Source organism: Lissotriton vulgaris, chromosome 2_1 (genome assembly GCF_964263255.1).
Source record: "Lissotriton vulgaris chromosome 2_1, aLisVul1.2, whole genome shotgun sequence".
In the NCBI taxonomy this organism is placed as follows: domain Eukaryota; kingdom Metazoa; phylum Chordata; class Amphibia; order Caudata; family Salamandridae; genus Lissotriton; species Lissotriton vulgaris.
Genome location: NC_141687.1, coordinates 1,772,436,719 through 1,772,449,703, shown reverse-complemented (window position 1 = coordinate 1,772,449,703; position 12,985 = coordinate 1,772,436,719). Strand labels below are relative to the sequence as shown.

The following is a 12,985-nucleotide window of genomic DNA, read 5'->3' as shown; positions in this document are numbered from 1 at the left end:
TAACAATGTTTTTAACCACTCTAATACTGTTATGGTTGAAGAACTTGATGCTGAGGTGGAAAGGCTGTGTGGCCGTAGTGGAGTGTCTTTTGAAATTCTGTGGGGAGGTGATTTTAACATTTATATGTGTCCCTTTGTTGGCAAGAGGGTGTGTGGGTACGGAGGGGAGCTTGGGGAAGTCCAGACTCACTTCCTACATTCGGCCTATGGTGATTCTTTAAACACTCTCATGCTGAAACTGGACTTATGCATTATGCTTCCTGGTGTAGATAGTGAGGGAAATACGGTACCAACCTTCATTGGCAGGAACTGTGTGACGGTTATCGATTACCTCATCGTCTCCTCTAGTATTATGGCTGTGTGTACCTCTCCCGTAATAGTAGACTTAGCCCTAAGTGATCACAATTGTTTAACAATGTATCTTTCTTTGTGGGGGGAGAAGTTAAAGGTGTCGTATGGGACAGTGATAGACGTAGTTCCACACAGACCAAATATCCCAAGAATTAAATGGGACAGGCATAATGAGGAATGCCTACTATGCACTATAGTATCAGCCTGTTTAGATGAGGTAGAATGCTGTCTTGAACCTTACAAAGGTAGTGCCGACATTCTAGCTAGTTTTGATACCATTAACAAAAATATTGCAAAAATCTTAACTGATACTAAACCTAAAGGCCCTAGGACCAATAGTGGTTGGTTCAATGAGGAATGTACAAAATCCCTACAAAAACTTAAAGCCGCCCTTAATTGTAAACCCAGGGATAAGGAAGCAGTTAGGACCCTGAGAAGGGAATATACAATTCACTTGAAGGCCAGGAAACAGGAATTAAGGGAAGAGGCCTGGAACAACCTGACCATGGCAGTGGATCTTAAGGATGCCAAGCTTTTCTGGTCCACTGTCAACAGTCCCTTTCTTCAAAATGACGAAGCCCCGGTATTGTCTGCTCAGGTGAGCGAAGAACAATGTGTAGCTTATTTTTCCAGCATTTTTAACCCCAATGGATTAGTTGCAGGGGGTGATAGGGAGGCTGAGGTTGCCACCCCCTTACCCCTTAACTTCACAGTCACCGAGGTGGACACTGCCATTCGGTGTAGTAAGGGGGGGAAGGCACCGGGCCCTGACGGGGTACCCGTTGATCTCTACAAAGCCGAGGTTTCGATTTGGAGCCCACTGCTGACTAAGGTGTTTAATGCAGCAACAATGACAGCGGCTCCACAGGCCTGGGGTGAGTCCATCATTATCCCTGTTTACAAAAAAGGTGCGAGAGGAGAGGCAAAAAACTATCGTCCGATTTCTCTCCTTACTGCCTCCCTAAAAATTATGAGTAGGGTATTATTGAGTCACCTGGAGGACTGGGTTGAAGAAAAAGGTGTCCTTGCAAATTCCCAGTTTGAATTCTGTAAGGGGTTAGGGACAATAGAACAGTGTATAAATTTGGACCTCATCATCGGCAAATACACACGTGCTAAGCAGGGCTCGTTGTTTCTTTGCTTTGCTGACCTCTTCAGTGCCTTTGACCTGGTTGACCATGGTCTCCTGTGGTCAACCCTACTGGATATGGGCGCCCCACGGGAAATCATTTACTTCTTGGCCCAATTATACAGGAACCTGTCGGCTAAGATACGTTATGGGCAATCGGGAGAGTGTTCATCTAGTATTTTGGTAGGCTCTGGCATTAGGCAGGGATGTGTCCTTGCCCCCCTTTTTTTCTCCCTTTTGATCAATGCAATTGAGTCTGAACTGCGGGCCGTCAGTGCTGACGCACCGACCGCTGACGGCCTCCCCATCCCAATACTGCTCTATGCGGATGACGCGGTTCTGCTTTCAAGAACCCCCCTTGGGCTGCAAAAACTCATGAACAAATTTGTGGATTTTATTAATCGGAGAAAATTAAAAATTAACAATTCAAAAACTTTTATAATGGCCTGCTGTAAGTAAGTCAAGAAAGTCAAAAATCTAAGACCTTTTACAGATATGGATCAAATAATACAAGTGGTTGACACATTTTGCTATCTAGGTATCACTTTTAATAGTGGGGGGATGTGGGCGTCTGAAATGATTAATGTAAGAGCTAAAATGGCCAAGTGTTCCTTTGGTATATTTAAGTTTGCATCCAAGCTAGGCTCTAGGCAGATACCCGACATGCTGTACCTATAACGCCATAAATGTGTTGCCCTGGCCCTCTATGGTTCAGGGGTATGGGGCCATTGTAATCATAATATGCTCCAAGTGGAGGAAAATAAATTTGTCAAAAAACTTTTATGTCTACCATCCTCAGCTTCAAATAAATTGAGCCATCAAGAGGTTGGTCTGGAACATCTCTCTGACTTGATCAGTTTAAGACCACTGTTAGTATGGAAATCTATATGGATTAAGGAGCAGACGGGGTTCACAAGAAAGATTATTTTAGACTGTCTCCACAAGGATAAATGTTCCCGAATCCCCTGGATTAATTATATTATTTTTGTATTTAAAGATGTCTTTAACATTGTTGTGTGTGATAATCCCACTTTGTGTTATAGACATCGCTAAGAGCGAGCTTAAACACGAATTCCTGAGGGCTAGTATGGTAAAGCGTAATGTAGCCACCTCTCAGTTTTCCACACATGTTTTTTATGATAGGTATAACATGGTTGAATCAGGATTCGCAGGATACCTTAAAGTGGTTAACATCCGTTCCCATCAATATGTCTTGACAAGACTGCGGATGGGGACTGTTCATTTGCTTTTAGCGTATCCTCAAATGAAGATTTATACCACTGCGCCTTGTCCATGTGATGGGACTACAAAGCAAAGTTCGGAGCACTTTTTACTGTTATGCCCTTTTTATCTTCATCTCCGTAAAATTTACCTGAAACCACTTTTAAAAAAATATAATGTATCCAGTATTGTATCTGCTATGAGGCTTTTATTTGGTCTTGATTCGCCGGACATCTGTTTTTTTACTGCTGTATTCATCTTGAAATCGGTACGTTGGAGGAATAATATGCTCCTTGATACATGATTGTTCTTAATTTAATTGTACTTATATGTTTTTTAATTACTTATGTATGTATGCACTTTTATGATTATTTTTAACAAATGATCGAATAAAGTTTTTGAATTGAATTGACCCCAGAAATTACAGACCAATCTCCCTCCTTGACAGCACGGCTAAACTTATGGGCAGAGTTTTACTAAATAAACCGAAGGCCTAGGCAGAGACGAATAACATCATGATCCTGGTCTGATACAGCTTTAAAAAGGGTAGGGCTGGATAAGACCAATGTCTCAACCTGAGTCTGCTGATAGCAAAATACATCCATGCCAAACAGGGTCATTTATATTTGACCTTTATAGACTTAAGCGCAGCGTTCGACTCCCTTACCCATTCACATTCACATTTATGGAGGGTCATGAAGGAAATGGGGGTATATAATTACCTTTTGAAGGCAGCTGGACTCAAAGGCCGAAGCCTATGTACATTATGGGCAACAGGGGGAGTACATCAGATGGTTCGGAATCCCCAAGGGGATCCGGCAAGGGTGCATTCTCACCCTATTTCTGTTCTCCTTGTACACAAATGGAGTAGAGTCCCAACTCCTAAAATCAACCCTGGATGACCCTACAGTAAACAAAATGTGCATCCCAATTTTATTATATGCAGGTGATGCTGTGTTAATTGCCCCCACAGTAAAGGGTCCAGCAGAAACAGTTTGACACATATGTAAATTATATGTTAAGTCTGGACTGAAAAACGAACATGGCCAAGACTTTTATTCAAGTTGCTGGGCGAAAAATGAATACCCCTACCTTTTTTATTTCTGACAGCAAAGTAGTGCAAAATGAAAATTTTTCATATTTATGGGTGACCTTTGATCACAGATTATCCTGGTCCAATGTGGTGGTTAATCGAGGAATGATGCTAGAAAAGAGCACTAATGCCATCAAATTGTTTACCAAAAAGTCTGACATATGACATTTAGATACGGTTAAAAAAGTGTATGAACCCCATCAAGAGACGGGCTATTCTAGGCTACTTAGAGAACTCTGGGGCCTCTATCTGTCTTTTGCAGGAGACTCACTTGCTACCAAAGGACTGACACAGGATGAAGTCCAGGGCATTTCCCCACCAATTTGATTCCTCTACTCCAGAGAAAAAGGGGGGGTGGCCATCCTTCTCGCACAGCACTTTCAGGGCAGAGTTGGGGACAAAGTTGCAGAGACGAAAGGGAGATTATTGGCATACAGGTTCTGGGTGGGGGACACTCCATTAGTCGTCGGTTCCATATATGCCCGAATTCTGGACAGGAGCTATTTCTTATGGACTCACTTTCAGAGATCTTCCGTTACCATGACAGGCAGATTCTACTGGGGGATCTTAATATAGTTATGGACCCAGAGAAAGACAGGTCAGGTCACAGACACGGGGCTACGGGCTCGATTTCTACGGCAGGGGCAGTGTGGCTCCAGGAGAGAGGTCTGGTAGATATTTGGAGGGAAGTACATCCCCACAGCATTCAATATACTTTTTATTCCCGCGTCCATCATACGTATACTCGCCTGGATCACTTTATAGGGTCTACCGAACTTAAAGCCTTGGTCCGGTGGGTGGACGTCATACCGGTGGCACTGTCAGAGCATGAGGTGGTGCAGATGACTTTAGACTTGAATCCTACAGTCAAACAGAAAGGGAAGTGGCGGCTACGAGAGTCTTTGTTACAGCGACCGGACACCTGCCGGCAGGTGCCGAAGTGCATAACGGATTACCTAGCATCCAATGACACCACTGACACCCCATTATCGGCCCCTTGGGGTGCTCTCAAAGCGGTCGTGAGGGGGGAGCTGATCGCGATCTCCGTTGCCGACAATCGTGCGCATAAGGAGAAGACAGAGGAATTAGCAGCCGTGGTGCTAGAATTCGAGAGGGTGCATAGCCAGACTGGGGCTCCGCACATGTGGCGGTGCCTCAAAGCAGCTAGTGCTCAATTGGCCAGTTTAGACCTTGACAGAGCTGAGTACACCGCTCTGCGGCTCAAGCACTCCTTTTATATAGGGGAGGACAGGACAGGGAAGATCAAACTTCGGGCGCGCACTGAACGCTCCAAGATCGCGGCTGTTTATACTTCCAATGGAGATCGGGTCGAAAGCGACGAACGGATCGCTGACGCCTTCCGAATGTTCTATGCCTCTTTATACAGCAGGGAACCCCCCATGGAAGGCTCGAGCGATGATTACCTTAGTCAGGCTGCCATCACGGCTCTTAATGCATCGGGGGCAGCAGACTTAGAGGCTCCCATCAGGGTGGAGAAGGTGATTGTGGTGATATCTCACCTAAAGCCGATGAAATCACCGGCCCAGATGGCTTCTCCGTGGGTTTTTATAAGACCTTCTGCCAGTCCTTAGCACCTGTTCTGATGTGTTTATTCAACTCCTTCCAGGGCCCTGGAACGATCCCACCAGAGATGCTGGAAGCGGAGGTAGTTGTTCTTCCCAAGCCCGGGAATGATCCCACCCAATGCGCGGCATATCGGCCAATCTCCCTCCTCAATCTCGATCTGAAATTTTTTACAGGTGCCCTAGCAGCCAGGTTCGGCCCACGCCTCCCTGGCATAATCAAGCTGGACCAATCGGGCTTTATCCCCAATCGACAAAGTAGTGATAACATCAAAAGGATCATGCATTTATTAGATATAGCCCATTATATGGATCTTGATGCTTTGTTGATCTCGGTCGATGCTGAGAATGAGAGCATTTGACCGGGTGGATTGGGTTTATTTAGATAGGACACTAGCACACTTTGGGATCGGGCAGTGTTTTTGCTCTTGGTTGGCCAGTTGTTATGATAAACCAGAGACAAGGATCAGGGTAAACGGGGTCTGCTCCAAACCCTTTGACATTCGAAGGGGCACGAGGCAAGGGTGCCCTCTATCCCCCCAGCTTGTTGCGCTTTATATCAAGCCCCTGGCACAGCGGATCCGTGACAATCCCCGGATAACCAGCATCCCCTTCAGGCGAGAGCAGCACACAGTCAGTTCATACACAGATGACATTTTGGTGACTCTTATTGCTCCCCGAGCTCCGTTCCAGCCTTTCCGGAGGAGCTTGCGGAATTCGACAGGGCATCGGGCTTTAAAGTTAATGTGGGAAAATCTATGCTTCTGCCCTTGGGCTCGGCGGGGGCAGGCCTGGAAGATGCTTCCCAAGATTTTGGGGGAGTGCAGACGAAAAGTGAACTCCCATACCTGTGGATTGTGCGGATGTCGTCAACAAGCTCTACTCTTGCTCGCAACTATACTACCGTTAACTCACAAGTGACGGCCGCCCTACGTCGTTGGAAAACATACTCCCTGTCGCTGCTGGGTAGGGTGGCGGCGGTAAAAATGTCTATCCTACCTAAAATATTATATATTTTCCAGACCATACCTGTCACGACTTCCTTGCACTACATATGCACACTACTGTCCGAAATACAGCAGTTCATATGGGCCGGTCGGAGGCGGCGGCTTTGTCGTGAATTGGCCTTTCGGTCTCCCGCCGAGGGCGGCTTAGGAATTCCTAATCTTATGAATTATTTTAAGACAACCCAACTGAGCTACTTGGTGGAATGGTATATATATATATATATAAAGGGGTCCCAGTATATACACAAGCTATCAAACAAATCTATATAAAAAATGAAACCAATAGTGATCTGAAATCTTTATCACACTTGTATTAATAACAGTGTGAGAAGAAAGCAACACATTGCAAACATTTTTTTAGACAGCAAAGGCATTTTGTCACCATCATAGTAGAGTGTGCCCTAAGTGGTGAGAGGAAAGGAAAGGTAGTGCAAAGTGAGGATAAATAGTAGCAAATCTTAGTACAATCTAAAGTGCGATAAAAGTTCAGTAATTTGTAAAACAGTACATCATTCGCCCTGGCATCAAAACGTGAGCCAGTTATACCAGAAGACAATTGTTCACAACATTTCCATGTGACAACATGCTCACAGCGCTTCTACATATATTAGATTCATTATTAGAGCAAGCCCTTGGTTGGATAGAAACAAAGTCGACGTTTAGACCCCAAATAGATGGTAGGCAACAGTTTCAGCCTTAAAACGGGGTCTTCATCAGGACGTAGGGGGCAGGGGGGGCAAAGGAATCTAAAGGTTAATGAACAATAATGAATGGACTACTCAAATAAAGTGCCTTAATCACATATCAATAAGGAAAAACCAGAAGTGTTTACCATGGGGAAGACATCAAGGATTTCGGGCCAGGAGGATCCAAATCCACGATAGCACTGGAAAATCTAAAACACAAAAGACACTCATGGTATCTCGAGGTCTCACTACTGAGCACAAAAGCCAGGAACCAAAGCATTAATCAAACGTTTACTCACTGTTGTGTAACGAATAAAATCAGCAAGCACATAAATTACTGATAAGATGTCATCATAACAATGAAGATTGAATTCCATGGGAAAAGGAAAAATAAAGTGACCCCAGAAACATAGTCAGTATTGTAAAAGCGGGCTGTAATCCCAATGTTAATCATTAGACAGCCATTGTTTACTCACATATTTGTAGAAAAAGTCTTTCAGAATGAAGAACACGAGTCGCTCTCAAAGTCAGCACCCACTGAAACACAAATAGAAAAAGCTAAAGCCACCACAGGGTAAAACAAGTCTTTAGTAAGTTATTCACACAGGGTGACCAAACCCCAAAACGATGTAGTCGAGCGAAACCGCTCCATACCTTGCACAAGGACTGCAAAGCGGCATGTCCGTATTCGTGCTCTCCTCCACAATGCGCTTAACCTGGCTAAGCGGTTCGGCCCGGTATTAAGAAACCGCCGTCAGGAAAGCATGCACGTAATCACGCGTGATGCGTGTCAGGCACCAGCGAGGAAAGACTATGCCCCAGGATCATTTCCAAGGTATAGAAATGATCAAAGTAGTCCCAGTAATTAAATCGTATTTGGGCAAAAAATGTGGATGGTACAGCAATGTTAAATTGTACAGTATGTAGAAAGAGGATTTACGATTGTGGCATGGGGCTCTATGGGAATAGCACTGAATGCACATTTGGCACGGTGCACATCTTGCCCCACCAAGGCAGTGAAAACACTATGCAATGCAGCGTTACTATTCTAAATGAATGTATGACAACCATGTATAATCCTGGTGGGGGATTATTGGCATACATCAAACCTCAATAACCATACATCTTGAATATGGGCGCGTACCTCCCCAACATGGGGGTATAAGCGCCAGCATTAGTTCCCCACACTCCTCAAACTTTGGATCGAATCCCACACTTTGATAACCATAATATAAACATACACATGAAACGCGTATCTCCCCGGCATGGGGGTACAGGCGCTAACGTTTGCATAGATCACAGTATTGTCTATAGTACCCATCTATTTAAAACAACGCATACCTCTCAAGCATGAGGGTAAAGGCGTTTAAAAGAGGAGTGGGTACCTGCTGTGTGTTTCGTAAAATGTGGGAAGAGCTATTTAAGGCGGTCTGCAAGTGTGTAAGTGGCCATTGGCTGAGCCATCGCACAAGCACATTACATAAGGATTGCATTGGGAGCCAAGACAGCCATAGCACTCTACTAACAGGAACAGATCATGATTCATCGCATCAAGGTGGCCAACTGGGCTTGACTGCCATCAACTTCATTGAGACCATTTTCAATTGAATTAAAAAAGGCCATCCATTTGGACTCTCGGACTTTTAGAATCGTGGTTATGTCACCGCCCCTGGGGGCTGAGTGTTACTCTTTCGAGTGCAATCCATTTTATGCTCGAGATACCATGAGTGTCTTTTGTGTTTTAGATTTTCCAGCACAATCTCAGATTTGGAGCCTCCTGGCCCAAAATCCTTGATGTCTTCCCCATGGTAAATACTTCTGGTTTTTCCTTATTGATATGTGATTAGGGCACTTTATTTGAGTAGTCCATTCATTATTGTTCATTTTCCTTTAGATTCCTTAGCCCCCCCCCACGTGCTGATGAAGACCCCATTTTAAGGCTGAAACTGTCGCCAACCATCTATTTGGGGTCGAAACGTCGACTTTGTTTCTATCCAACCGAGGGCGGCTTAGGAATTCCTAATCTTATGAATTATTTTAAGACAACCCAACTGAGCTACTTGGTGGAATGGTATATATATATAAAGGGGTCCCAGTATATACACAAGCTATCAAACAAATCTATATAAAAAATGAAACCAATAGTGATCTGAAATCTTTATCACACTTATATTAATAACAGTGTGAGAAGAAAGCAACAAATTGCAAACATTTTTTTAGACAGCGAAGGCATTTTGTCACCATTATAGTAGAGTGTGCCCCAAGTGGTGAGAGGAAAGGAAAGGTAGTGCAAAGTGAGGATAAATAGTAGCAAATCTTAGTACATTCTAAAGTGCAATAAAAGTTCAGTAATTTGTAAAACAGTACATCATTCGCCCTGGCATCAAAACGTGAGTCAGTTATACCAGAAGACAATTGTTCACAACATTTCCATGTGACAACATGCTCACAGCGCTTCTACATATATTAGATTCATTATTAGCGCAAGCCCTTGGTTGGATAGAAACAAAGTCGACGTTTAGACCCCAAATAGATGGTAGGCAACAGTTTCAGCCTTAAAACGGGGTCTTCATCAGGAGGTAGGGGTGGGGTGGCAAAGGAATCTAAAGGAAAATGAACAATAATGAATGGACTACTCAAATAAAGTGCCTTAATCACATATCAATAAGGAAAAACCAGAAGTATTTACCATGGGGAAGACATCAAGGATTTCGGGCCAGGAGGCTCCAAATCCACGATAGCACTGGAAAATCTAAAACACAAAAGACACTCATGGTATCTCGAGGTCTCACTACTGAGTACAAAAGCCAGGAAACAAAGCATTAATCAAGCGTTTACTCACTGTTGTGTAACGAATAAAATCAGCAAGCACATAAATTACTCATGAGATGTCATCATAACAATGAAGATTGAATTCTATGGGAAACGGAAAAATAAATTGACCCCAGAAACATAGTCAGTATTGTAAAAGCGGGCTGTAATCCCAATGTTAATCATTAGACAGCCATTGTTTACTCACATATTTGTAGAAAAGTCTTTCAGAATGAAGAACACGAGTCACTCTCAAAGTCGGCACCCACTGAAACACAAATAGAAAAAGCTACAGCCACCACAGGGTAAAACAAGTCTTTAGTAAGTTATTCACACAGGGTGACCAAACCCCAAAACGATGTAGCCGAGCGAAACCGCTCCATACCTTGCACAACGACTGCAAAGCGGCCTGTCCGTATTCGTGTTCTCCTCCACAATGCGCTTAACCTGGCTAAGCGGTTCGGCCCGGTATTAAGAAACCGCCGTCGGGAAAGCATGCACGTAATCCCTCATGATGCGTGTCAGGCACCAGCGAGGAAAGACTATGCCCCAGGATCATTTCCAAGGTATAGAAATGATCAAAGTAGTCCCAGTAATTAAAGCGTATTTGGGGAAAAAATGTGGATGGTACAACAATGTTAAATTGTACAGTATGTAGAAAGAGGATTTACGATTGCGGCATGGGGCTCTATGGGAATAGCACTGAATGCACATTTGGCACGGTGCACATCTTGCCCCACCAAGGCAGTAAAAACACTATGCAATGCGGCGTTACTATTCTAAATGAATGTATGACAACCATGTATAATGCTGGTGGGGGATTCTTGGCATACATTAAACCTCAATAACCATACATCTTGAATATGGGCGCGTACCTCCCCAATATGGGGGTATAAGCGCCAGCATTAGTTCCCCACACTCCTCAAACTTTGGATAGCATCCCACACTTTGATAACCATAATATAAACATACACATGGAACGCGTATCTCCCCGGCACGGGGGTACAGGCACTAACGTTTGCATAGATCACAGTATTGTCTATAGTACCCATCTATTTAAAACAACGCATACCTCTCAAGCATGAGGGTAAAGGTTTTTAAAAGAGGAGTGGGTAGCTGCTGTATGTGTTGTAAAATGTGGGAAGAGCTATTTAAGGCGGTCTGCAAGTGTGTAAGTGACCATTGGCTGAGCCATCGCACAAGCACAGTACATAAGGATTGCATTGGGAGCGAAGACAGCCGTAGCACTCTACTAACAGGAACAGATCATGATTCATCGCATCAAGGTGGCCAACTGGGCTTGACTGCCATCAACTTCATTGAGACCATTTTCAATTGAATTAAAAAAGGCCATCCATTTGGACTCTCGGACTTTTAGAATCGTGGTTATGTCACCGCCCCTGGGGGCCGAGTGTTACTCTTTCTAGTGCAATCCATTTTATGCTCTCCGGTGCATGTCCACACCTCTTGAATAGCTGTTTATGATTTTTTTGATGGCATTACTCTGTAAGAATCGGTGGAATTTTCCATAGGGACATTACTGTTGGAGGTTGTTCTACATCCAAAAAGGAGTGGACTACCATATCTCTGATGTTCTTAGCTCTCCTGAATGAATGAAGGGGGGATTGTTTTGCTGAATGTCATCAGATATCAACCCCCAAAATATGTTTATGATTTTTTTGATGACATTACAGAGTAAATCATAAACAGATATTGGGGGTTGATAACTGATGACATTCAGCAAAACAATCCTCCTTTCATTCATTCAGGGGAGCTAAGAACATCAGGGATATGGTAGTCCACTCCTTTTTGGATGTAGAACAACATCCAACAGTACTGTCCCTATGGAACCTTCCACCAATTCTGGGGCACCATCGATGTGGATCATGTAAAGCGTGCAACACCACGATGCAAACCAAGGAATTTTTACATAAAGAACGAACAGTGGTCCTGAAGTCACATACAAACTGCAAAAGCACCAATGTTATTTATGTGATCAGATGCCCGTGCGAACTGTTATATGTGGGCCAGACACAACAAAAAGTGAAGTCGCGAATACTCCAGCACTGCAGCGGGTTCGCTGCGCGGTAGCAAGGACACCACTAGTAGAAAATTTCAAGAGGTGTGGACATGCACCGGAGAGTATAAAATGGATTGCATTCGAAAGAGTAACACTCGGCCCAAGGGGCGGTGACATTACCACGATTCTAAATGTCTGAGAGTCCAAATGGATGGCCTTTTTTGATTCTATTGAAAATGGTCTCAATGAAGTTGATTGCAGTCATGCCCAGTTGGCCACCTTGTTGCGATGAATCATGATCTGTTCCTGTTAGTAGAGTGTTACGGCTGTCTTGGCTCCCAATGCAATCCTTATGTAATGTGCTTGTGCTATGGCTCAGCCAATTGCCACTTACACGCTTGCAGAACGCCTTAAATAGCTCTTCCCACATTTTACACCACACAAAGCAGCTACCCACTCCTCTTTCAAACGCCTTTTCCCTCACATGCTTGATAGGTACGCGTTCTTTTAAATAGATGGGTACTATTGACAATACGATGATCCATGCAAACGTTAGTGCCTGTACCCCCGTGCTGGGGAGATACGCGTTCCAGATCCATGCAAACGTTAGTGCATGTACCCCCGTGCTGGGGAGATACGCGTTCCATGCATATGTTTATATTATGGTCATCAAAGTGTGGGATGCGTTCCAAAGTTTGAGGAGTGTGCGGAACTAATGCTGGCGCTTATAACCCCGTGTTGGGGAGGTACAAGCCCATATTCAATATGTATGTTTATTGAGGTTTGATCTATGCCAAGAATCACACACCAGCATCATATATGGTTGTCATACATTAATTTAGAATAGTAACTCCGCATGGCATAGTGTTTTCACTGCCTTGGTGGGGCAAGATGGGCACCGTGCCAAATGTGCATTCAATGCTATTCCCATAGAGCCCCATACCGCTATCGTAAATCGTTTCTACATACTGTACGATTTAACATTGTTGTACCATCCACATTCTTTGCTTAAATACGCTTTAATTGCTGGGACTACTTGGATCATTTCTATACCTTGGAAATGATCCTGGGGCATAGTCTTTCC

The 12,985-nt window shown here is 44.0% G+C and overlaps 1 protein-coding gene across 1 annotated transcript in view; it reads left to right on the top strand.

Moving 5' to 3' along the window:
- LOC147733265 (sperm-specific sodium:proton exchanger-like) overlaps positions 1 to 12,985 on the top strand; it is a 4,638,748-nt gene that overhangs the window by 1,399,336 nt on the left and 3,226,427 nt on the right. The window lies entirely within an intron of this gene.